This window comes from Electrophorus electricus, chromosome 13 (genome assembly GCF_041902795.1).
Source record: "Electrophorus electricus isolate QZ-2024a chromosome 13, ASM4190279v1, whole genome shotgun sequence".
NCBI classification, from domain to species: Eukaryota; Metazoa; Chordata; class Actinopteri; order Gymnotiformes; family Gymnotidae; genus Electrophorus; species Electrophorus electricus.
Genome location: NC_137509.1, coordinates 20,406,087 through 20,429,174, shown reverse-complemented (window position 1 = coordinate 20,429,174; position 23,088 = coordinate 20,406,087). Strand labels below are relative to the sequence as shown.

Below are 23,088 nucleotides of genomic sequence, written 5' to 3'. Positions count from 1 at the left end.
GTCCAATGTGCTAACATATAGTTTTTTGATGAATCACTGCACTTCACATTCAGGCATGTGAGTTGGAGAGTAAATGAAAGTGATGCAAAAAAAACTTACAGCATCTGCTATTCCCAGGTGCTAACAGATAGTTTGAGTTAATTATTCACTGCACTTCAAATTTGAACATGATAGCTTGAACATAAATTAAAGGGATGCAATACAATCTTACAGCACCTGCTATTCCCTGGTACTAAAATATTTCTATTTAATCTGTACACTTCACATACAAGCTTGTCAGTTGCAGATTAAAGTAAAGTGATGCAACAAAAACTTACAGCATTTGCTATTCCCAGGTGCTAACAGATAGTTTTTTTAATTAATCACTGCACTTCACATCCTAGCATGTCATCTTGAAAGTAAATTAAAGTGATGCAAGAGAAGCTTACAGCATCTCGTAGTCCAAGGTGCTAACAGATAGATTTTTGAGGAATCACTGCACTTCACATTCAGGCATGTGAGTTGGAGAGTAAATGAAAGTGATGCAAAAAAAACTTACAGCATCTGCTATTCCCAGGTGCTAACAGATAGTTTTTTTTATTAATCACTGCACTTCACATTTGAGCATGTCAGCTTGAAAGTAAATTAAAGTGATGCAAGAAAAGCTTACAGCACCTGGTATTCCTAGGTAGGGTCCCACCTCAGTACTATTCAGGCCCAAACTTGCTTAGCTTCCAAGGTCAGATGAGATTGGGCGTTCTCAAGCTGGTGTGGCCGTAAGCCTTAAACACTTACTCAAATTGCCTAATCATAGCAAATATGATCAAAGACCAATCTGACAATTTTTTTTATTAATCCCTGCACTTGACATTCTAGAATGTTATCTTGAATGTAATTAAATGATGCAATAAAAGATTACAATTCGGAGCTGGTATACTGAGGCACTAATTATTCACTGCACTTCAAATTTGAACATGATAGATTGAACATAAATTAAAGGGATGCAAACAATCTTACAGCACCTGCTATTCCCTGGTACTAAAATATTTCTATTTAATCTGTACACTTCACATACAAGCTTGTCAGTTGCAGATTAAAGTAAAGTGATGCAACAAAAACTTACAGCATCTGCTATTCCCAGGTGCTAACAGATAGTTTTTTTTAATGAATCACTGCATTTCACATCCTAGCATGTCATCTTGACAGTAAATTAAAGTGATGCAAGAGAAGCTTACAGCATCTCGTAGTCCAATGTGCTAACATATAGTTTTTTGATGAATCACTGCACTTCACATTCAGGCATGTGAGTTGGAGAGTAAATGAAAGTGATGCAAAAAAAACTTACAGCATCTGCTATTCCCAGGTGCTAACAGATAGTTTGAGTTAATTATTCACTGCACTTCAAATTTGAACATGATAGCTTGAACATAAATTAAAGGGATGCAATACAATCTTACAGCACCTGCTATTCCCTGGTACTAAAATATTTCTATTTAATCTGTACACTTCACATACAAGCTTGTCAGTTGCAGATTAAAGTAAAGTGATGCAACAAAAACTTACAGCATTTGCTATTCCCAGGTGCTAACAGATAGTTTTTTTAATTAATCACTGCACTTCACATCCTAGCATGTCATCTTGAAAGTAAATTAAAGTGATGCAAGAGAAGCTTACAGCATCTCGTAGTCCAAGGTGCTAACAGATAGATTTTTGAGGAATCACTGCACTTCACATTCAGGCATGTGAGTTGGAGAGTAAATGAAAGTGATGCAAAAAAAACTTACAGCATCTGCTATTCCCAGGTGCTAACAGATAGTTTTTTTATTAATCACTGCACTTCACATTTGAGCATGTCAGCTTGAAAGTAAATTAAAGTGATGCAAGAAAAGCTTACAGCACCTGGTATTCCTAGGTAGGGTCCCACCTCAGTACTATTCAGGCCCAAACTTGCTTAGCTTCCAAGGTCAGATGAGATTGGGCGTTCTCAAGCTGGTGTGGCCGTAAGCCTTAAACACTTACTCAAATTGCCTAATCATAGCAAATATGATCAAAGACCAATCTGACAATTTTTTTTATTAATCCCTGCACTTGACATTCTAGAATGTTATCTTGAATGTAGTTAAATGATCCAATAAAAGCTTACAATACGGAGCTGGTATACTGAGGCACTAATTATTCACTGCACTTCAAATTTGAACATGATAGATTGAACATAAATTAAAGGGATGCAAACAATCTTACAGCACCTGCTATTCCCTGGTACTAAAATATTTCTATTTAATCTGTACACTTCACATACAAGCTTGTCAGTTGTAGATTAAAGTAAAGTGATGCAACAAAAACTTACAGCATCTGCTATTCCCAGGTGCTAACAGATAGTTTTTTTTAATTAATCACTGCATTTCACATCCTAGCATGTCATCTTGACAGTAAATTAAAGTGATGCAAGAGAAGCTTACAGCATCTCGTAGTCCAATGTGCTAACATATAGTTTTTTGATGAATCACTGCACTTCACATTCAGGCATGTGAGTTGGAGAGTAAATGAAAGTGATGCAAAAAAAACTTACAGCATCTGCTATTCCCAGGTGCTAACAGATAGTTTGAGTTAATTATTCACTGCACTTCAAATTTGAACATGATAGCTTGAACATAAATTAAAGGGATGCAATACAATCTTACAGCACCTGCTATTCCCTGGTACTAAAATATTTCTATTTAATCTGTACACTTCACATACAAGCTTGTCAGTTGCAGATTAAAGTAAAGTGATGCAACAAAAACTTACAGCATTTGCTATTCCCAGGTGCTAACAGATAGTTTTTTTAATTAATCACTGCACTTCACATCCTAGCATGTCATCTTGACAGTAAATTAAAGTGATGCAAGAGAAGCTTACAGCATCTCGTAGTCCAAGGTGCTAACAGATAGATTTTTGAGGAATCACTGCACTTCACATTCAGGCATGTGAGTTGGAGAGTAAATGAAAGTGATGCAAAAAAAACTTACAGCATCTGCTATTCCCAGGTGCTAACAGATAGTTTTTTTTATTAATCACTGCACTTCACATTTGAGCATGTCAGCTTGAAAGTAAATTAAAGTGATGCAAGAAAAGCTTACAGCACCTGGTATTCCTAGGTAGGGTCCCACCTCAGTACTATTCAGGCCCAAACTTGCTTAGCTTCCAAGGTCAGATGAGATTGGGCGTTCTCAAGCTGGTGTGGCCGTAAGCCTTAAACACTTACTCAAATTGCCTAATCATAGCAAATATGATCAAAGACCAATCTGACAATTTTTTTTATTAATCCCTGCACTTGACATTCTAGAATGTTATCTTGAATGTAATTAAATGATGCAATAAAAGATTACAATACGGAGCTGGTATACTGAGGCACTAATTATTCACTGCACTTCAAATTTGAACATGATAGATTGAACATAAATTAAAGGGATGCAAACAATCTTACAGCACCTGCTATTCCCTGGTACTAAAATATTTCTATTTAATCTGTACACTTCACATACAAGCTTGTCAGTTGCAGATTAAAGTAAAGTGATGCAACAAAAACTTACAGCATCTGCTATTCCCAGGTGCTAACAGATAGTTTTTTTTAATTAATCACTGCATTTCACATCCTAGCATGTCATCTTGACAGTAAATTAAAGTGATGCAAGAGAAGCTTACAGCATCTCGTAGTCCAATGTGCTAACATATAGTTTTTTGATGAATCACTGCACTTCACATTCAGGCATGTGAGTTGGAGAGTAAATGAAAGTGATGCAAAAAAAACTTACAGCATCTGCTATTCCCAGGTGCTAACAGATAGTTTGAGTTAATTATTCACTGCACTTCAAATTTGAACATGATAGCTTGAACATAAATTAAAGGGATGCAATACAATCTTACAGCACCTGCTATTCCCTGGTACTAAAATATTTCTATTTAATCTGTACACTTCACATACAAGCTTGTCAGTTGCAGATTAAAGTAAAGTGATGCAACAAAAACTTACAGCATTTGCTATTCCCAGGTGCTAACAGATAGTTTTTTTAATTAATCACTGCACTTCACATCCTAGCATGTCATCTTGAAAGTAAATTAAAGTGATGCAAGAGAAGCTTACAGCATCTCGTAGTCCAAGGTGCTAACAGATAGATTTTTGAGGAATCACTGCACTTCACATTCAGGCATGTGAGTTGGAGAGTAAATGAAAGTGATGCAAAAAAAACTTACAGCATCTGCTATTCCCAGGTGCTAACAGATAGTTTTTTTTATTAATCACTGCACTTCACATTTGAGCATGTCAGCTTGAAAGTAAATTAAAGTGATGCAAGAAAAGCTTACAGCACCTGGTATTCCTAGGTAGGGTCCCACCTCAGTACTATTCAGGCCCAAACTTGCTTAGCTTCCAAGGTCAGATGAGATTGGGCGTTCTCAAGCTGGTGTGGCCGTAAGCCTTAAACACTTACTCAAATTGCCTAATCATAGCAAATATGATCAAAGACCAATCTGACAATTTTTTTTATTAATCCCTGCACTTGACATTCTAGAATGTTATCTTGAATGTAATTAAATGATCCAATAAAAGCTTACAATACGGAGCTGGTATACTGAGGCACTAATTATTCACTGCACTTCAAATTTGAACATGATAGATTGAACATAAATTAAAGGGATGCAAACAATCTTACAGCACCTGCTATTCCCTGGTACTAAAATATTTCTATTTAATCTGTACACTTCACATACAAGCTTGTCAGTTGTAGATTAAAGTAAAGTGATGCAACAAAAACTTACAGCATCTGCTATTCCCAGGTGCTAACAGATAGTTTTTTTTAATTAATCACTGCATTTCACATCCTAGCATGTCATCTTGACAGTAAATTAAAGTGATGCAAGAGAAGCTTACAGCATCTCGTAGTCCAATGTGCTAACATATAGTTTTTTGATGAATCACTGCACTTCACATTCAGGCATGTGAGTTGGAGAGTAAATGAAAGTGATGCAAAAAAAACTTACAGCATCTGCTATTCCCAGGTGCTAACAGATAGTTTGAGTTAATTATTCACTGCACTTCAAATTTGAACATGATAGCTTGAACATAAATTAAAGGGATGCAATACAATCTTACAGCACCTGCTATTCCCTGGTACTAAAATATTTCTATTTAATCTGTACACTTCACATACAAGCTTGTCAGTTGCAGATTAAAGTAAAGTGATGCAACAAAAACTTACAGCATTTGCTATTCCCAGGTGCTAACAGATAGTTTTTTTAATTAATCACTGCACTTCACATCCTAGGATGTCATCTTGAAAGTAAATTAAAGTGATGCAAGAGAAGCTTACAGCATCTCGTAGTCCAAGGTGCTAACAGATAGATTTTTGAGGAATCACTGCACTTCACATTCAGGCATGTGAGTTGGAGAGTAAATGAAAGTGATGCAAAAAAAACTTACAGCATCTGCTATTCCCAGGTGCTAACAGATAGTTTTTTTTATTAATCACTGCACTTCACATTTGAGCATGTCAGCTTGAAAGTAAATTAAAGTGATGCAAGAAAAGCTTACAGCACCTGGTATTCCTAGGTAGGGTCCCACCTCAGTACTATTCAGGCCCAAACTTGCTTAGCTTCCAAGGTCAGATGAGATTGGGCGTTCTCAAGCTGGTGTGGCCGTAAGCCTTAAACACTTACTCAAATTGCCTAATCATAGCAAATATGATCAAAGACCAATCTGACAATTTTTTTTATTAATCCCTGCACTTGACATTCTAGAATGTTATCTTGAATGTAATTAAATGATGCAATAAAAGATTACAATACGGAGCTGGTATACTGAGGCACTAATTATTCACTGCACTTCAAATTTGAACATGATAGATTGAACATAAATTAAAGGGATGCAAACAATCTTACAGCACCTGCTATTCCCTGGTACTAAAATATTTCTATTTAATCTGTACACTTCACATACAAGCTTGTCAGTTGCAGATTAAAGTAAAGTGATGCAACAAAAACTTACAGCATCTGCTATTCCCAGGTGCTAACAGATAGTTTTTTTTAATTAATCACTGCATTTCACATCCTAGCATGTCATCTTGACAGTAAATTAAAGTGATGCAAGAGAAGCTTACAGCATCTCGTAGTCCAATGTGCTAACATATAGTTTTTTGATGAATCACTGCACTTCACATTCAGGCATGTGAGTTGGAGAGTAAATGAAAGTGATGCAAAAAAAACTTACAGCATCTGCTATTCCCAGGTGCTAACAGATAGTTTGAGTTAATTATTCACTGCACTTCAAATTTGAACATGATAGCTTGAACATAAATTAAAGGGATGCAATACAATCTTACAGCACCTGCTATTCCCTGGTACTAAAATATTTCTATTTAATCTGTACACTTCACATACAAGCTTGTCAGTTGCAGATTAAAGTAAAGTGATGCAACAAAAACTTACAGCATTTGCTATTCCCAGGTGCTAACAGATAGTTTTTTTAATTAATCACTGCACTTCACATCCTAGCATGTCATCTTGAAAGTAAATTAAAGTGATGCAAGAGAAGCTTACAGCATCTCGTAGTCCAAGGTGCTAACAGATAGATTTTTGAGGAATCACTGCACTTCACATTCAGGCATGTGAGTTGGAGAGTAAATGAAAGTGATGCAAAAAAAACTTACAGCATCTGCTATTCCCAGGTGCTAACAGATAGTTTTTTTTATTAATCACTGCACTTCACATTTGAGCATGTCAGCTTGAAAGTAAATTAAAGTGATGCAAGAAAAGCTTACAGCACCTGGTATTCCTAGGTAGGGTCCCACCTCAGTACTATTCAGGCCCAAACTTGCTTAGCTTCCAAGGTCAGATGAGATTGGGCGTTCTCAAGCTGGTGTGGCCGTAAGCCTTAAACACTTACTCAAATTGCCTAATCATAGCAAATATGATCAAAGACCAATCTGACAATTTTTTTTATTAATCCCTGCACTTGACATTCTAGAATGTTATCTTGAATGTAATTAAATGATCCAATAAAAGCTTACAATACGGAGCTGGTATACTGAGGCACTAATTATTCACTGCACTTCAAATTTGAACATGATAGATTGAACATAAATTAAAGGGATGCAAACAATCTTACAGCACCTGCTATTCCCTGGTACTAAAATATTTCTATTTAATCTGTACACTTCACATACAAGCTTGTCAGTTGTAGATTAAAGTAAAGTGATGCAACAAAAACTTACAGCATCTGCTATTCCCAGGTGCTAACAGATAGTTTTTTTTAATTAATCACTGCATTTCACATCCTAGCATGTCATCTTGACAGTAAATTAAAGTGATGCAAGAGAAGCTTACAGCATCTCGTAGTCCAATGTGCTAACATATAGTTTTTTGATGAATCACTGCACTTCACATTCAGGCATGTGAGTTGGAGAGTAAATGAAAGTGATGCAAAAAAAACTTACAGCATCTGCTATTCCCAGGTGCTAACAGATAGTTTGAGTTAATTATTCACTGCACTTCAAATTTAGACATGATAGCTTGAACATAAATTAAAGGGATGCAATACAATCTTACAGCACCTGCTATTCCCTGGTACTAAAATATTTCTATTTAATCTGTACACTTCACATACAAGCTTGTCAGTTGCAGATTAAAGTAAAGTGATGCAACAAAAACTTACAGCATTTGCTATTCCCAGGTGCTAACAGATAGTTTTTTTAATTAATCACTTCACTTCACATCCTAGCATGTCATCTTGAAAGTAAATTAAAGTGATGCAAGAGAAGCTTAAAGCATCTCGTAGTCCAAGGTGCTAACAGATAGATTTTTGAGGAATCACTGCACTTCACATTCAGGCATGTGAGTTGGAGAGTAAATGAAAGTGATGCAAAAAAAACTTACAGCATCTGCTATTCCCAGGTGCTAACAGATAGTTTTTTTTATTAATCACTGCACTTCACATTTGAGCATGTCAGCTTGAAAGTAAATTAAAGTGATGCAAGAAAAGCTTACAGCACCTGGTATTCCTAGGTAGGGTCCCACCTCAGTACTATTCAGGCCCAAACTTGCTTAGCTTCCAAGGTCAGATGAGATTGGGCGTTCTCAAGCTGGTGTGGCCGTAAGCCTTAAACACTTACTCAAATTGCCTAATCATAGCAAATATGATCAAAGACCAATCTGACAATTTTTTTTATTAATCCCTGCACTTGACATTCTAGAATGTTATCTTGAATGTAATTAAATGATGCAATAAAAGCTTACAATACGGAGCTGGTATACGGAGGCACTAATTATTCACTGCACTTCAAATTTGAACATGATAGCTTGAACATAAATTAAAGGGATGCAAACAATCTTACAGGACCTGCTATTCCCTGGTACTAAAATATTTCTATTTAATCTGTACACTTCACATACAAGCTTGTCAGTTGCAGATTAAAGTAAAGTGATGCAACAAAAACTTACAGCATCTGCTATTCCCAGGTGCTAACAGATAGTTTTTTTAATTAATCACTGCATTTCACATCCTAGCATGTCATCTTGACAGTAAATTAAAGTGATGCAAGAGAAGCTTACAGCATCTCGTAGTCCAATGTGCTAACATATAGTTTTGTGATGAATCACTGCACTTCACATTCAGGCATGTGAGTTGGAGAGTAAATGAAAGTGATGCAAAAAAAACTTACAGCATCTGCTATTCCCAGGTGCTAACAGATAGTTTTTTTTATTAATCACTGCACTTCACATTTGAGCATGTCAGCTTGAAAGTAAATTAAAGTGATGCAAGAAAAGCTTACAGCACCTGGTATTCCTAGGTAGGGTCCCACCTCAGTACTATTCAGGCCCAAACTTGCTTAGCTTCCATGGTCAGATGAGATTGGGCGTTCTCAAGCTGGTGTGGCCGTAAGCCTTAAACACTTACTCAAATTGCCTAATCATAGCAAATATGATCAAAGACCAATCTGACAATTTTTTTTATTAATCCCTGCACTTGACATTCTAGAATGTTATCTTGAATGTAATTAAATGATGCAATAAAAGCTTACAATACGGAGCTGGTATACGGAGGCACTAATTATTCACTGCACTTCAAATTTGAACATGATAGCTTGAACATAAATTAAAGGGATGCAAACAATCTTACAGGACCTGCTATTCCCTGGTACTAAAATATTTCTATTTAATCTGTACACTTCACATACAAGCTTGTCAGTTGCAGATTAAAGTAAAGTGATGCAACAAAAACTTACAGCATCTGCTATTCCCAGGTGCTAACAGATAATTTTTTTAATTAATCACTGCATTTCACATCCTAGCATGTCATCTTGACAGTAAATTAAAGTGATGCAAGAGAAGCTTACAGCATCTCGTAGTCCAATGTGCTAACATATAGTTTTGTGATGAATCACTGCACTTCACATTCAGGCATGTGAGTTGGAGAGTAAATGAAAGTGATGCAAAAAAAACTTACAGCATCTGCTATTCCCAGGTGCTAACAGATAGTCTGAGTTAATTATTCACTGCACTTCAAATTTGAACATGATAGCTTGAACATAAATTAAAGGGATGCAATACAATCTTACAGCACCTGCTATTCCCTGGTACTAAAATATTTCTATTTAATCTGTACACTTCACATACAAGCTTGTCAGTTGCAGATTAAAGTAAAGTGATGCAACAAAAACTTACAGCATCTGCTATTCCCAGGTGCTAACAGATAGTTTTTTTAATTAATCACTGCATTTCACATCCTAGCATGTCATCTTGACAGTAAATTAAAGTGATGCAAGAGAAGCTTACAGCATCTCGTAGTCCAATGTGCTAACATATAGTTTTTTGATGAATCACTGCACTTCACATTCAGGCATGTGAGTTGGAGAGTAAATGAAAGTGATGCAAAAAAAACTTACAGCATCTGCTATTCCCAGGTGCTAACAGATAGTTTTTTTTATTAATCACTGCACTTCACATTTGAGCATGTCAGCTTGAAAGTAAATTAAAGTGATGCAAGAAAAGCTTACAGCACCTGGTATTCCTAGGTAGGGTCCCACCTCAGTACTATTCAGGCCCAAACTTGCTTAGCTTCCAAGGTCAGATGAGATTGGGCGTGCTCAAGCTGGTGTGGCCGTAAGCCTTAAACACTTACTCAAATTGCCTAATCATAGCAAATATGATCAAAGACCAATCTGACAATTTTTTTTATTAATCCCTGCACTTGACATTCTAGAATGTTATCTTGAATGTAATTAAATGATCCAATAAAAGCTTACAATACGGAGCTGGTATACTGAGGCACTAATTATTCACTGCACTTCAAATTTGAACATGATAGATTGAACATAAATTAAAGGGATGCAAACAATCTTACAGCACCTGCTATTCCCTGGTACTAAAATATTTCTATTTAATCTGTACACTTCACATACAAGCTTGTCAGTTGTAGATTAAAGTAAAGTGATGCAACAAAAACTTACAGCATCTGCTATTCCCAGGTGCTAACAGATAGTTTTTTTTAATTAATCACTGCATTTCACATCCTAGCATGTCATCTTGACAGTAAATTAAAGTGATGCAAGAGAAGCTTACAGCATCTCGTAGTCCAATGTGCTAACATATAGTTTTTTGATGAATCACTGCACTTCACATTCAGGCATGTGAGTTGGAGAGTAAATGAAAGTGATGCAAAAAAAACTTACAGCATCTGCTATTCCCAGGTGCTAACAGATAGTTTGAGTTAATTATTCACTGCACTTCAAATTTAGACATGATAGCTTGAACATAAATTAAAGGGATGCAATACAATCTTACAGCACCTGCTATTCCCTGGTACTAAAATATTTCTATTTAATCTGTACACTTCACATACAAGCTTGTCAGTTGCAGATTAAAGTAAAGTGATGCAACAAAAACTTACAGCATTTGCTATTCCCAGGTGCTAACAGATAGTTTTTTTAATTAATCACTGCACTTCACATCCTAGCATGTCATCTTGAAAGTAAATTAAAGTGATGCAAGAGAAGCTTACAGCATCTCGTAGTCCAAGGTGCTAACAGATAGATTTTTGAGGAATCACTGCACTTCACATTCAGGCATGTGAGTTGGAGAGTAAATGAAAGTGATGCAAAAAAAACTTACAGCATCTGCTATTCCCAGGTGCTAACAGATAGTTTTTTTTATTAATCACTGCACTTCACATTTGAGCATGTCAGCTTGAAAGTAAATTAAAGTGATGCAAGAAAAGCTTACAGCACCTGGTATTCCTAGGTAGGGTCCCACCTCAGTACTATTCAGGCCCAAACTTGCTTAGCTTCCAAGGTCAGATGAGATTGGGCGTTCTCAAGCTGGTGTGGCCGTAAGCCTTAAACACTTACTCAAATTGCCTAATCATAGCAAATATGATCAAAGACCAATCTGACAATTTTTTTTATTAATCCCTGCACTTGACATTCTAGAATGTTATCTTGAATGTAATTAAATGATGCAATAAAAGCTTACAATACGGAGCTGGTATACGGAGGCACTAATTATTCACTGCACTTCAAATTTGAACATGATAGCTTGAACATAAATTAAAGGGATGCAAACAATCTTACAGCACCTGCTATTCCCTGGTACTAAAATATTTCTATTTAATCTGTACACTTCACATACAAGCTTGTCAGTTGCAGATTAAAGTAAAGTGATGCAACAAAAACTTACAGCATCTGCTATTCCCAGGTGCTAACAGATAGTTTTTTTAATTAATCACTGCATTTCACATCCTAGCATGTCATCTTGACAGTAAATTAAAGTGATGCAAGAGAAGCTTACAGCATCTCGTAGTCCAATGTGCTAACATATAGTTTTTTGATGAATCACTGCACTTCACATTCAGGCATGTGAGTTGGAGAGTAAATGAAAGTGATGCAAAAAAAACTTACAGCATCTGCTATTCCCAGGTGCTAACAGATAGTTTGAGTTAATTATTCACTGCACTTCAAATTTGAACATGATAGCTTGAACATAAATTAAAGGGATGCAAACAATCTTACAGCACCTGCTATTCCCTGGTACTAAAATATTTCTATTTAATCTGTACACTTCACATACAAGCTTGTCAGTTGCAGATTAAAGTAAAGTGATGCAACAAAAACTTACAGCATCTGCTATTCCCAGGTGCTAACAGATAGTTTTTTTAATTAATCACTGCATTTCACATCCTAGCATGTCATCTTGACAGTAAATTAAAGTGATGCAAGAGAAGCTTACAGCATCTCGTAGTCCAATGTGCTAACATATAGTTTTGTGATGAATCACTGCACTTCACATTCAGGCATGTGAGTTGGAGAGTAAATGAAAGTGATGCAAAAAAAAACTTACAGCATCTGCTATTCCCAGGTGCTAACAGATAGTTTGAGTTAATTATTCATTGCACTTCAAATTTGAACATGATAGCTTGAACATAAATTAAAGGGATGCAATACAATCTTACAGCACCTGCTATTCCCTGGTACTAAAATATTTCTATTTAATCTGTACACTTCACATACAAGCTTGTCAGTTGCAGATTAAAGTAAAGTGATGCAACAAAAACTTACAGCATTTGCTATTCCCAGGTGCTAACAGATAGTTTTTTTAATTAATCACTGCACTTCACATCCTAGCATGTCATCTTGAAAGTAAATTAAAGTGATGCAAGAGAAGCTTACAGCATCTCGTAGTCCAAGGTGCTAACAGATAGATTTTTGAGGAATCACTGCACTTCACATTCAGGCATGTGAGTTGGAGAGTAAATGAAAGTGATGCAAAAAAAACTTACAGCATCTGCTATTCCCAGGTGCTAACAGATAGTTTTTTTTATTAATCACTGCACTTCACATTTGAGCATGTCAGCATGAAAGTAAATTAAAGTGATGCAAGAAAAGCTTACAGCACCTGGTATTCCTAGGTAGGGTCCCACCTCAGTACTATTCAGGCCCAAACTTGCTTAGCTTCCAAGGTCAGATGAGATTGGGCGTTCTCAAGCTGGTGTGGACGTAAGCCTTAAACACTTACTCAAATTGCCTAATCATAGCAAATATGATCAAAGACCAATCTGACAATTTTTTTTATTAATCCCTGCACTTGACATTCTAGAATGTTATCTTGAATGTAATTAAATGATGCAATAAAAGCTTACAATACGGAGCTGGTATACTGAGGCACTAATTATTCACTGCACTTCAAATTTGAACATGATAGATTGAACATAAATTAAAGGGATGCAAACAATCTTACAGCACCTGCTATTCCCTGGTACTAAAATATTTCTATTTAATCTGTACACTTCACATACAAGCTTGTCAGTTGCAGATTAAAGTAAAGTGATGCAACAAAAACTTACAGCATCTGCTATTCCCAGGTGCTAACAGATAGTTTTTTTTAATGAATCACTGCATTTCACATCCTAGCATGTCATCTTGACAGTAAATTAAAGTGATGCAAGAGAAGCTTACAGCATCTCGTAGTCCAATGTGCTAACATATAGTTTTTTGATGAATCACTGCACTTCACATTCAGGCATGTGAGTTGGAGAGTAAATGAAAGTGATGCAAAAAAAACTTACAGCATCTGCTATTCCCAGGTGCTAACAGATAGTTTGAGTTAATTATTCACTGCACTTCAAATTTGAACATGATAGCTTGAACATAAATTAAAGGGATGCAATACAATCTTACAGCACCTGCTATTCCCTGGTACTAAAATATTTCTATTTAATCTGTACACTTCACATACAAGCTTGTCAGTTGCAGATTAAAGTAAAGTGATGCAACAAAAACTTACAGCACCTGCTATTCCCTGGTACTAAAATATTTCTATTTAATCTGTAAACTTCACATACAAGCTTGTCAGTTGCAGATTAAAGTAAAGTGATGCAACAAAAACTTACAGCATCTGCTATTCCCAGGTGCTAACAGATAGTTTTTTTAATTAATCACTGCATTTCACATCCTAGCATGTCATCTTGACAGTAAATTAAAGTGATGCAAGAGAAGCTTACAGCATCTCGTAGTCCAATGTGCTAACATATAGTTTTGTGATGAATCACTGCACTTCACATTCAGGCATGTGAGTTGGAGAGTAAATGAAAGTGATGCAAAAAAAAACTTACAGCATCTGCTATTCCCAGGTGCTAACAGATAGTTTGAGTTAATTATTCATTGCACTTCAAATTTGAACATGATAGCTTGAACATAAATTAAAGGGATGCAATACAATCTTACAGCACCTGCTATTCCCTGGTACTAAAATATTTCTATTTAATCTGTACACTTCACATACAAGCTTGTCAGTTGCAGATTAAAGTAAAGTGATGCAACAAAAACTTACAGCATCTGCTATTCCCAGGTGCTAACAGATAGTTTTTTTAATTAATCACTGCATTTCACATCCTAGCATGTCATCTTGACAGTAAATTAAAGTGATGCAAGAGAAGCTTACAGCATCTCGTAGTCCAATGTGCTAACATATAGTTTTTTGATGAATCACTGCACTTCACATTCAGGCATGTGAGTTGGAGAGTAAATGAAAGTGATGCAAAAAAAACTTACAGCATCTGCTATTCCCAGGTGCTAACAGATAGTTTGAGTTAATTATTCACTGCACTTCAAATTTGAACATGATAGCTTGAACATAAATTAAAGGGATGCAATACAATCTTACAGCACCTGCTATTCCCTGGTACTAAAATATTTCTATTTAATCTGTACACTTCACATACAAGCTTGTCAGTTGCAGATTAAAGTAAAGTGATGCAACAAAAACTTACAGCATTTGCTATTCCCAGGTGCTAACAGATAGTTTTTTTAATTAATCACTGCACTTCACATCCTAGCATGTCATCTTGAAAGTAAATTAAAGTGATGCAAGAGAAGCTTACAGCATCTCGTAGTCCAAGGTGCTAACAGATAGATTTTTGAGGAATCACTGCACTTCACATTCAGGCATGTGAGTTGGAGAGTAAATGAAAGTGATGCAAAAAAAACTTACAGCATCTGCTATTCCCAGGTGCTAACAGATAGTTTTTTTTATTAATCACTGCACTTCACATTTGAGCATGTCAGCTTGAAAGTAAATTAAAGTGATGCAAGAAAAGCTTACAGCACCTGGTATTCCTAGGTAGGGTCCCACCTCAGTACTATTCAGGCCCAAACTTGCTTAGCTTCCAAGGTCAGATGAGATTGGGCGTTCTCAAGCTGGTGTGGCCGTAAGCCTTAAACACTTACTCAAATTGCCTAATCATAGCAAATATGATCAAAGACCAATCTGACAATTTTTTTTATTAATCCCTGCACTTGACATTCTAGAATGTTATCTTGAATGTAATTAAATGATGCAATAAAAGCTTACAATACGGAGCTGGTATACTGAGGCACTAATTATTCACTGCACTTCAAATTTGAACATGATAGATTGAACATAAATTAAAGGGATGCAAACAATCTTACAGCACCTGCTATTCCCTGGTACTAAAATATTTCTATTTAATCTGTACACTTCACATACAAGCTTGTCAGTTGCAGATTAAAGTAAAGTGATGCAACAAAAACTTACAGCATTTGCTATTCCCAGGTGCTAACAGATAGTTTTTTTAATTAATCACTGCACTTCACATCCTAGCATGTCATCTTGAAAGTAAATTAAAGTGATGCAAGAGAAGCTTACAGCATCTCGTAGTCCAAGGTGCTAACAGATAGATTTTTGAGGAATCACTGCACTTCACATTCAGGCATGTGAGTTGGAGAGTAAATGAAAGTGATGCAAAAAAAACTTACAGCATCTGCTATTCCCAGGTGCTAACAGATAGTTTTTTTAAATTAATCACTGCACTTCACATTTGAGCATGTCAGCTTGAAAGTAAATTAAAGTGATGCAAGAAAAGCTTACAGCACCTGGTATTCCTAGGTAGGGTCCCACCTCAGTACTATTCAGGCCCAAACTTGCTTAGCTTCCAAGGTCAGATGAGATTGGGCGTTCTCAAGCTGGTGTGGCCGTAAGCCTTAAACACTTACTCAAATTGCCTAATCATAGCAATTATGATCAAAGACCAATCTGACAATTTTTTTTATTAATCCCTGCACTTGACATTCTAGAATGTTATCTTGAATGTAATTAAATGATGCAATAAAAGCTTACAATACGGAGCTGGTATACGGAGGCACTAATTATTCACTGCACTTCAAATTTGAACATGATAGCTTGAACATAAATTAAAGGGATGCAAACAATCTTACAGCACCTGCTATTCCCTGGTACTAAAATATTTCTATTTAATCTGTACACTTCACATACAAGCTTGTCAGTTGCAGATTAAAGTAAAGTGATGCAACAAAAACTTACAGCATCTGCTATTCCCAGGTGCTAACAGATAGTTTTTTTAATTAATCACTGCATTTCACATCCTAGCATGTCATCTTGACAGTAAATTAAAGTGATGCAAGAGAAGCTTACAGCATCTCGTAGTCCAATGTGCTAACATATAGTTTTGTGATGAATCACTGCACTTCACATTCAGGCATGTGAGTTGGAGAGTAAATGAAAGTGATGCAAAAAAAACTTACAGCATCTGCTATTCCCAGGTGCTAACAGATAGTTTGAGTTAATTATTCACTGCACTTCAAATTTGAACATGATAGCTTGAACATAAATTAAAGGGATGCAATACAATCTTACAGCACCTGCTATTCCCTGGTACTAAAATATTTCTATTTAATCTGTACACTTCACATACAAGCTTGTCAGTTGCAGATTAAAGTAAAGTGATGCAACAAAAACTTACAGCATTTGCTATTCCCAGGTGCTAACAGATAGTTTTTTTAATTAATCACTGCACTTCACATCCTAGCATGTCATCTTGAAAGTAAATTAAAGTGATGCAAGAGAAGCTTACAGCATCTCGTAGTCCAAGGTGCTAACAGATAGATTTTTGAGGAATCACTGCACTTCACATTCAGGCATGTGAGTTGGAGAGTAAATGAAAGTGATGCAAAAAAAACTTACAGCATCTGCTATTCCCAGGTGCTAACAGATAGTTTTTTTTATTAATCACTGCACTTCACATTTGAGCATGTCAGCTTGAAAGTAAATTAAAGTGATGCAAGAAAAGCTTACAGCACCTGGTATTCCTAGGTAGGGTCCCACCTCAGTACTATTCAGGCCCAAACTTGCTTAGCTTCCAAGGTCAGATGAGATTGGGCGTTCTCAAGCTGGTGTGGCCGTAAGCCTTAAACACTTACTCAAATTGCCTAATCATAGCAAATATGATCAAAGACCAATCTGACAATTTTTTTTATTAATCCCTGCACTTGACATTCTAGAATGTTATCTTGAATGTAATTAAATGATGCAATAAAAGCTTACAATACGGAGCTGGTATACGGAGGCACTAATTATTCACTGCACTTCAAATTTGAACATGATAGCTTGAACATAAATTAAAGGGATGCAAACAATCTTACAGCACCTGCTATTCCCTGGTACTAAAATATTTCTATTTAATCTGTACACTTCACATACAAGCTTGTCAGTTGCAGATTAAAGTAAAGTGATGCAACAAAAACTTACAGCATCTGCTATTCCCAGGTGCTAACAGATAGTTTTTTTAATTAATCACTGCATTTCACATCCTAGCATGTCATCTTGACAGTAAATTAAAGTGATGCAAGAGAAGCTTACAGCATCTCGTAGTCCAATGTGCTAACATATAGTTTTTTGATGAATCACTGCACTTCACATTCAGGCATGTGAGTTGGAGAGTAAATGAAAGTGATGCAAAAAAAACTTACAGCATCTGCTATTCCCAGGTGCTAACAGATAGTTTGAGTTAATTATTCATTGCACTTCAAATTTGAACATGATAGCTTGAACATAAATTAAAGGGATGCAATACAATCTTACAGCACCTGCTATTCCCTGGTACTAAAATATTTCTATTTAATCTGTACACTTCACATACAAGCTTGTCAGTTGCAGATTAAAGTAAAGTGATGCAACAAAAACTTACAGCATCTGCTATTCCCAGGTGCTAACAGATCGTTTTTTTAATTAATCACTGCATTTCACATCCTAGCATGTCATCTTGACAGTAAATTAAAGTGATGCAAGAGAAGCTTACAGCATCTCGTAGTCCAATGTGCTAACATATAGTTTTTTGATGAATCACTGCACTTCACATTCAGGCATGTGAGTTGGAGAGTAAATGAAAGTGATGCAAAAAAAACTTACAGCATCTGCTATTCCCAGGTGCTAACAGATAGTTTGAGTTAATTATTCACTGCACTTCAAATTTGAACATGATAGCTTGAACATAAATTAAAGGGATGCAATACAATCTTACAGCACCTGCTATTCCCTGGTACTAAAATATTTCTATTTAATCTGTACACTTCACATACAAGCTTGTCAGTTGCAGATTAAAGTAAAGTGATGCAACAAAAACTTACAGCATTTGCTATTCCCAGGTGCTAACAGATAGTTTTTTTAATTAATCACTGCACTTCACATCCTAGCATGTCATCTTGAAAGTAAATTAAAGTGATGCAAGAGAAGCTTACAGCATCTCGTAGTCCAAGGTGCTAACAGATAGATTTTTGAGGAATCACTGCACTTCACATTCAGGCATGTGAGTTGGAGAGTAAATGAAAGTGATGCAAAAAAAACTTACAGCATCTGCTATTCCCAGGTGCTAACAGATAGTTTTTTTTATTAATCACTGCACTTCACATTTGAGCATGTCAGCTTGAAAGTAAATGAAAGTGATGCAAGAAAAGCTTACAGCACCTGGTATTCCTAGGTAGGGTCCCACCTCAGTACTATTCAGGCCCAAACTTGCTTAGCTTCCAAGGTCAGATGAGATTGGGCGTTCTCAAGCTGGTGTGGCCGTAAGCCTTAAACACTTACTCAAATTGCCTAATCATAGCAAATATGATCAAAGACCAATCTGACAATTTTTTTTATTAATCCCTGCACTTGACATTCTAGAATGTTATCTTGAATGTAATTAAATGATGCAATAAAAGCTTACAATACGGAGCTGGTATACGGAGGCACTAATTATTCACTGCACTTCAAATTTGAACATGATAGATTGAACATAAATTAAAGGGATGCAAACAATCTTACAGCACCTGCTATTCCCTGGTACTAAAATATTTCTATTTAATCTGTACACTTCACATACAAGCTTGTCAGTTGCAGATTAAAGTAAAGTGATGCAACAAAAACTTACAGCATTTGCTATTCCCAGGTGCTAACAGATAGTTTTTTTAATTAATCACTGCACTTCACATCCTAGCATGTCATCTTGAAAGTAAATTAAAGTGATGCAAGAGAAGCTTACAGCATCTCGTAGTCCAAGGTGCTAACAGATAGATTTTTGAGGAATCACTGCACTTCACATTCAGGCATGTGAGTTGGAGAGTAAATGAAAGTGATGCAAAAAAAACTTACAGCATCTGCTATTCCCAGGTGCTAACAGATAGTTTTTTTTATTAATCACTGCACTTCACATTTGAGCATGTCAGCTTGAAAGTAAATTAAAGTGATGCAAGAAAAGCTTACAGCACCTGGTATTCCTAGGTAGGGTCCCACCTCAGTACTATTCAGGCCCAAACTTGCTTAGCTTCCAAGGTCAGATGAGATTGGGCGTTCTCAAGCTGGTGTGGCCGTAAGCCTTAAACACTTACTCAAATTGCCTAATCATAGCAAATATGATCAAAGACCAATCTGACAATTTTTTTTATTAATCCCTGCACTTGACATTCTAGAATGTTATCTTGAATGTAATTAAATGATGCAATAAAAGCTTACAATACGGAGCTGGTATACTGAGGCACTAATTATTCACTGCACTTCAAATTTGAACATGATAGATTGAACATAAATTAAAGGGATGCAAACAATCTTACAGCACCTGCTATTCCCTGGTACTAAAATATTTCTATTTAATCTGTACACTTCACATACAAGCTTGTCAGTTGCAGATTAAAGTAAAGTGATGCAACAAAAACTTACAGCATTTGCTATTCCCAGGTGCTAACAGATAGTTTTTTTAATTAATCACTGCACTTCACATCCTAGCATGTCATCTTGAAAGTAAATTAAAGTGATGCAAGAGAAGCTTACAGCATCTCGTAGTCCAAGGTGCTAACAGATAGATTTTTGAGGAATCACTGCACTTCACATTCAGGCATGTGAGTTGGAGAGTAAATGAAAGTGATGCAAAAAAAACTTACAGCATCTGCTATTCCCAGGTGCTAACAGATAGTTTTTTTTATTAATCACTGCACTTCACATTTGAGCATGTCAGCTTGAAAGTAAATTAAAGTGATGCAAGAAAAGCTTACAGCACCTGGTATTCCTAGGTAGGGTCCCACCTCAGTACTATTCAGGCCCAAACTTGCTTAGCTTCCAAGGTCAGATGAGATTGGGCGTTCTCAAGCTGGTGTGGCCGTAAGCCTTAAACACTTACTCAAATTGCCTAATCATAGCAAATATGATCAAAGACCAATCTGACAATTTTTTTTATTAATCACTGCATTTCACATCCTAGCATGTCATCTTGACAGTAAATTAAAGTGATGCAAGAGAAGCTTACAGCATCTCGTAGTCCAATGTGCTAACATATAGTTTTTTGATGAATCACTGCACTTCACATTCAGGCATGTGAGTTGGAGAGTAAATGAAAGTGATGCAAAAAAAACTTACAGCATCTGCTATTCCCAGGTGCTAACAGATAGTTTTTTTAATTAATCACTGCACTTCACATCCTAGCATGTCATCTTGAAAGTAAATTAAAGTGATGCAAGAGAAGCTTACAGCATCTCGTAGTCCAAGGTGCTAACAGATAGATTTTTGAGGAATCACTGCACTTCACATTCAGGCATGTGAGTTGGAGAGTAAATGAAAGTGATGCAAAAAAAAACTTACAGCATCTGCTATTCCCAGGTGCTAACAGATAGTTTTTTTTATTAATCACTGCACTTCACATTTGAGCATGTCAGCTTGAAAGTAAATTAAAGTGATGCAAGAAAAGCTTACAGCACCTGGTATTCCTAGGTAGGGTCCCACCTCAGTACTATTCAGGCCCAAACTTGCTTAGCTTCCAAGGTCAGATGAGATTGGGCGTTCTCAAGCTGGTGTGGCCGTAAGCCTTAAACACTTACTCAAATTGCCTAATCATAGCAAATATGATCAAAGACCAATCTGACAATTTTTTTTATTAATCCCTGCACTTGACATTCTAGAATGTTATCTTGAATGTAATTAAATGATGCAATAAAAGCTTACAATACGGAGCTGGTATACGGAGGCACTAATTATTCACTGCACTTCAAATTTGAACATGATAGCTTGAACATAAATTAAAGGGATGCAAACAATCTTACAGCACCTGCTATTCCCTGGTACTAAAATATTTCTATTTAATCTGTACACTTCACATACAAGCTTGTCAGTTGCAGATTAAAGTAAAGTGATGCAACAAAAACTTACAGCATCTGCTATTCCCAGGTGCTAACAGATAGTTTTTTTAATTAATCACTGCATTTCACATCCTAGCATGTCATCTTGACAGTAAATTAAAGTGATGCAAGAGAAGCTTACAGCATCTCGTAGTCCAATGTGCTAACATATAGTTTTGTGATGAATCACTGCACTTCACATTCAGGCATGTGAGTTGGAGAGTAAATGAAAGTGATGCAAAAAAAACTTACAGCATCTGCTATTCCCAGGTGCTAACAGATAGTTTGAGTTAATTATTCACTGCACTTCAAATTTGAACATGATAGCTTGAACATAAATTAAAGGGATGCAATACAATCTTACAGCACCTGCTATTCCCTGGTACTAAAATATTTCTATTTAATCTGTACACTTCACATACAAGCTTGTCAGTTGCAGATTAAAGTAAAGTGATGCAACAAAAACTTACAGCATTTGCTATTCCCAGGTGCTAACAGATAGTTTTTTTAATTAATCACTGCACTTCACATCCTAGCATGTCATCTTGAAAGTAAATTAAAGTGATGCAAGAGAAGCTTACAGCATCTCGTAGTCCAAGGTGCTAACAGATAGATTTTTGAGGAATCACTGCACTTCACATTCAGGCATGTGAGTTGGAGAGTAAATGAAAGTGATGCAAAAAAAACTTACAGCATCTGCTATTCCCAGGTGCTAACAGATAGTTTTTTTTATTAATCACTGCACTTCACATTTGAGCATGTCAGCTTGAAAGTAAATTAAAGTGATGCAAGAAAAGCTTACAGCACCTGGTATTCCTAGGTAGGGTCCCACCTCAGTACTATTCAGGCCCAAACTTGCTTAGCTTCCAAGGTCAGATGAGATTGGGCGTTCTCAATCTGGTGTGGCCGTAAGCCTTAAACACTTACTCAAATTGCCTAATCATAGCAAATATGATCAAAGACCAATCTGACAATTTTTTTTATTAATCCCTGCACTTGACATTCTAGAATGTTATCTTGAATGTAATTAAATGATGCAATAAAAGCTTACAATACGGAGCTGGTATACGGAGGCACTAATTATTCACTGCACTTCAAATTTGAACATGATAGCTTGAACATAAATTAAAGGGATGCAAACAATCTTACAGCACCTGCTATTCCCTGGTACTAAAATATTTCTATTTAATCTGTACACTTCACATACAAGCTTGTCAGTTGCAGATTAAAGTAAAGTGATGCAACAAAAACTTACAGCATCTGCTATTCCCAGGTGCTAACAGATAGTTTTTTTAATTAATCACTGCATTTCACATCCTAGCATGTCATCTTGACAGTAAATTAAAGTGATGCAAGAGAAGCTTACAGCATCTCGTAGTCCAATGTGCTAACATATAGTTTTTTGATGAATCACTGCACTTCACATTCAGGCATGTGAGTTGGAGAGTAAATGAAAGTGATGCAAAAAAAACTTACAGCATCTGCTATTCCCAGGTGCTAACAGATAGTTTGAGTTAATTATTCATTGCACTTCAAATTTGAACATGATAGCTTGAACATAAATTAAAGGGATGCAATACATTCTTACAGCACCTGCTATTCCCTGGTACTAAAATATTTCTAT

At 36.2% G+C, this 23,088-nt stretch overlaps 19 pseudogenes; all 19 read right to left on the bottom strand.

Moving 5' to 3' along the window:
* Nucleotides 1-642: 642 nt before the first annotated feature.
* On the bottom strand, nucleotides 643-761 carry LOC145646541 (5S ribosomal RNA; annotated as a pseudogene).
* A 1,105-nt stretch (nucleotides 762-1,866) lies between these two features.
* Nucleotides 1,867-1,985, bottom strand: LOC145646540 (5S ribosomal RNA; annotated as a pseudogene).
* A 1,106-nt stretch (nucleotides 1,986-3,091) lies between these two features.
* LOC145646538 (5S ribosomal RNA) lies at nucleotides 3,092-3,210 on the bottom strand (annotated as a pseudogene).
* A 1,106-nt stretch (nucleotides 3,211-4,316) lies between these two features.
* On the bottom strand, nucleotides 4,317-4,435 carry LOC145646537 (5S ribosomal RNA; annotated as a pseudogene).
* Nucleotides 4,436-5,541: 1,106 nt separating this feature from the next.
* On the bottom strand, nucleotides 5,542-5,660 carry LOC145646536 (5S ribosomal RNA; annotated as a pseudogene).
* Nucleotides 5,661-6,766: 1,106 nt separating this feature from the next.
* Nucleotides 6,767-6,885, bottom strand: LOC145646535 (5S ribosomal RNA; annotated as a pseudogene).
* A 1,106-nt stretch (nucleotides 6,886-7,991) lies between these two features.
* On the bottom strand, nucleotides 7,992-8,110 carry LOC145646534 (5S ribosomal RNA; annotated as a pseudogene).
* Nucleotides 8,111-8,776: 666 nt separating this feature from the next.
* LOC145649655 (5S ribosomal RNA) lies at nucleotides 8,777-8,895 on the bottom strand (annotated as a pseudogene).
* A 1,105-nt stretch (nucleotides 8,896-10,000) lies between these two features.
* Nucleotides 10,001-10,119, bottom strand: LOC145647323 (5S ribosomal RNA; annotated as a pseudogene).
* A 1,106-nt stretch (nucleotides 10,120-11,225) lies between these two features.
* On the bottom strand, nucleotides 11,226-11,344 carry LOC145646533 (5S ribosomal RNA; annotated as a pseudogene).
* A 1,544-nt stretch (nucleotides 11,345-12,888) lies between these two features.
* On the bottom strand, nucleotides 12,889-13,007 carry LOC145649025 (5S ribosomal RNA; annotated as a pseudogene).
* Nucleotides 13,008-15,098: 2,091 nt separating this feature from the next.
* LOC145646532 (5S ribosomal RNA) lies at nucleotides 15,099-15,217 on the bottom strand (annotated as a pseudogene).
* Nucleotides 15,218-15,884: 667 nt separating this feature from the next.
* LOC145646530 (5S ribosomal RNA) lies at nucleotides 15,885-16,003 on the bottom strand (annotated as a pseudogene).
* Nucleotides 16,004-17,108: 1,105 nt separating this feature from the next.
* Nucleotides 17,109-17,227, bottom strand: LOC145646529 (5S ribosomal RNA; annotated as a pseudogene).
* A 1,544-nt stretch (nucleotides 17,228-18,771) lies between these two features.
* LOC145646528 (5S ribosomal RNA) lies at nucleotides 18,772-18,890 on the bottom strand (annotated as a pseudogene).
* A 666-nt stretch (nucleotides 18,891-19,556) lies between these two features.
* LOC145646526 (5S ribosomal RNA) lies at nucleotides 19,557-19,675 on the bottom strand (annotated as a pseudogene).
* Nucleotides 19,676-20,341: 666 nt separating this feature from the next.
* LOC145646525 (5S ribosomal RNA) lies at nucleotides 20,342-20,460 on the bottom strand (annotated as a pseudogene).
* Nucleotides 20,461-21,035: 575 nt separating this feature from the next.
* On the bottom strand, nucleotides 21,036-21,154 carry LOC145646524 (5S ribosomal RNA; annotated as a pseudogene).
* A 1,105-nt stretch (nucleotides 21,155-22,259) lies between these two features.
* Nucleotides 22,260-22,378, bottom strand: LOC145648838 (5S ribosomal RNA; annotated as a pseudogene).
* Between the last annotated feature and the right edge of the window lie 710 nt (nucleotides 22,379-23,088).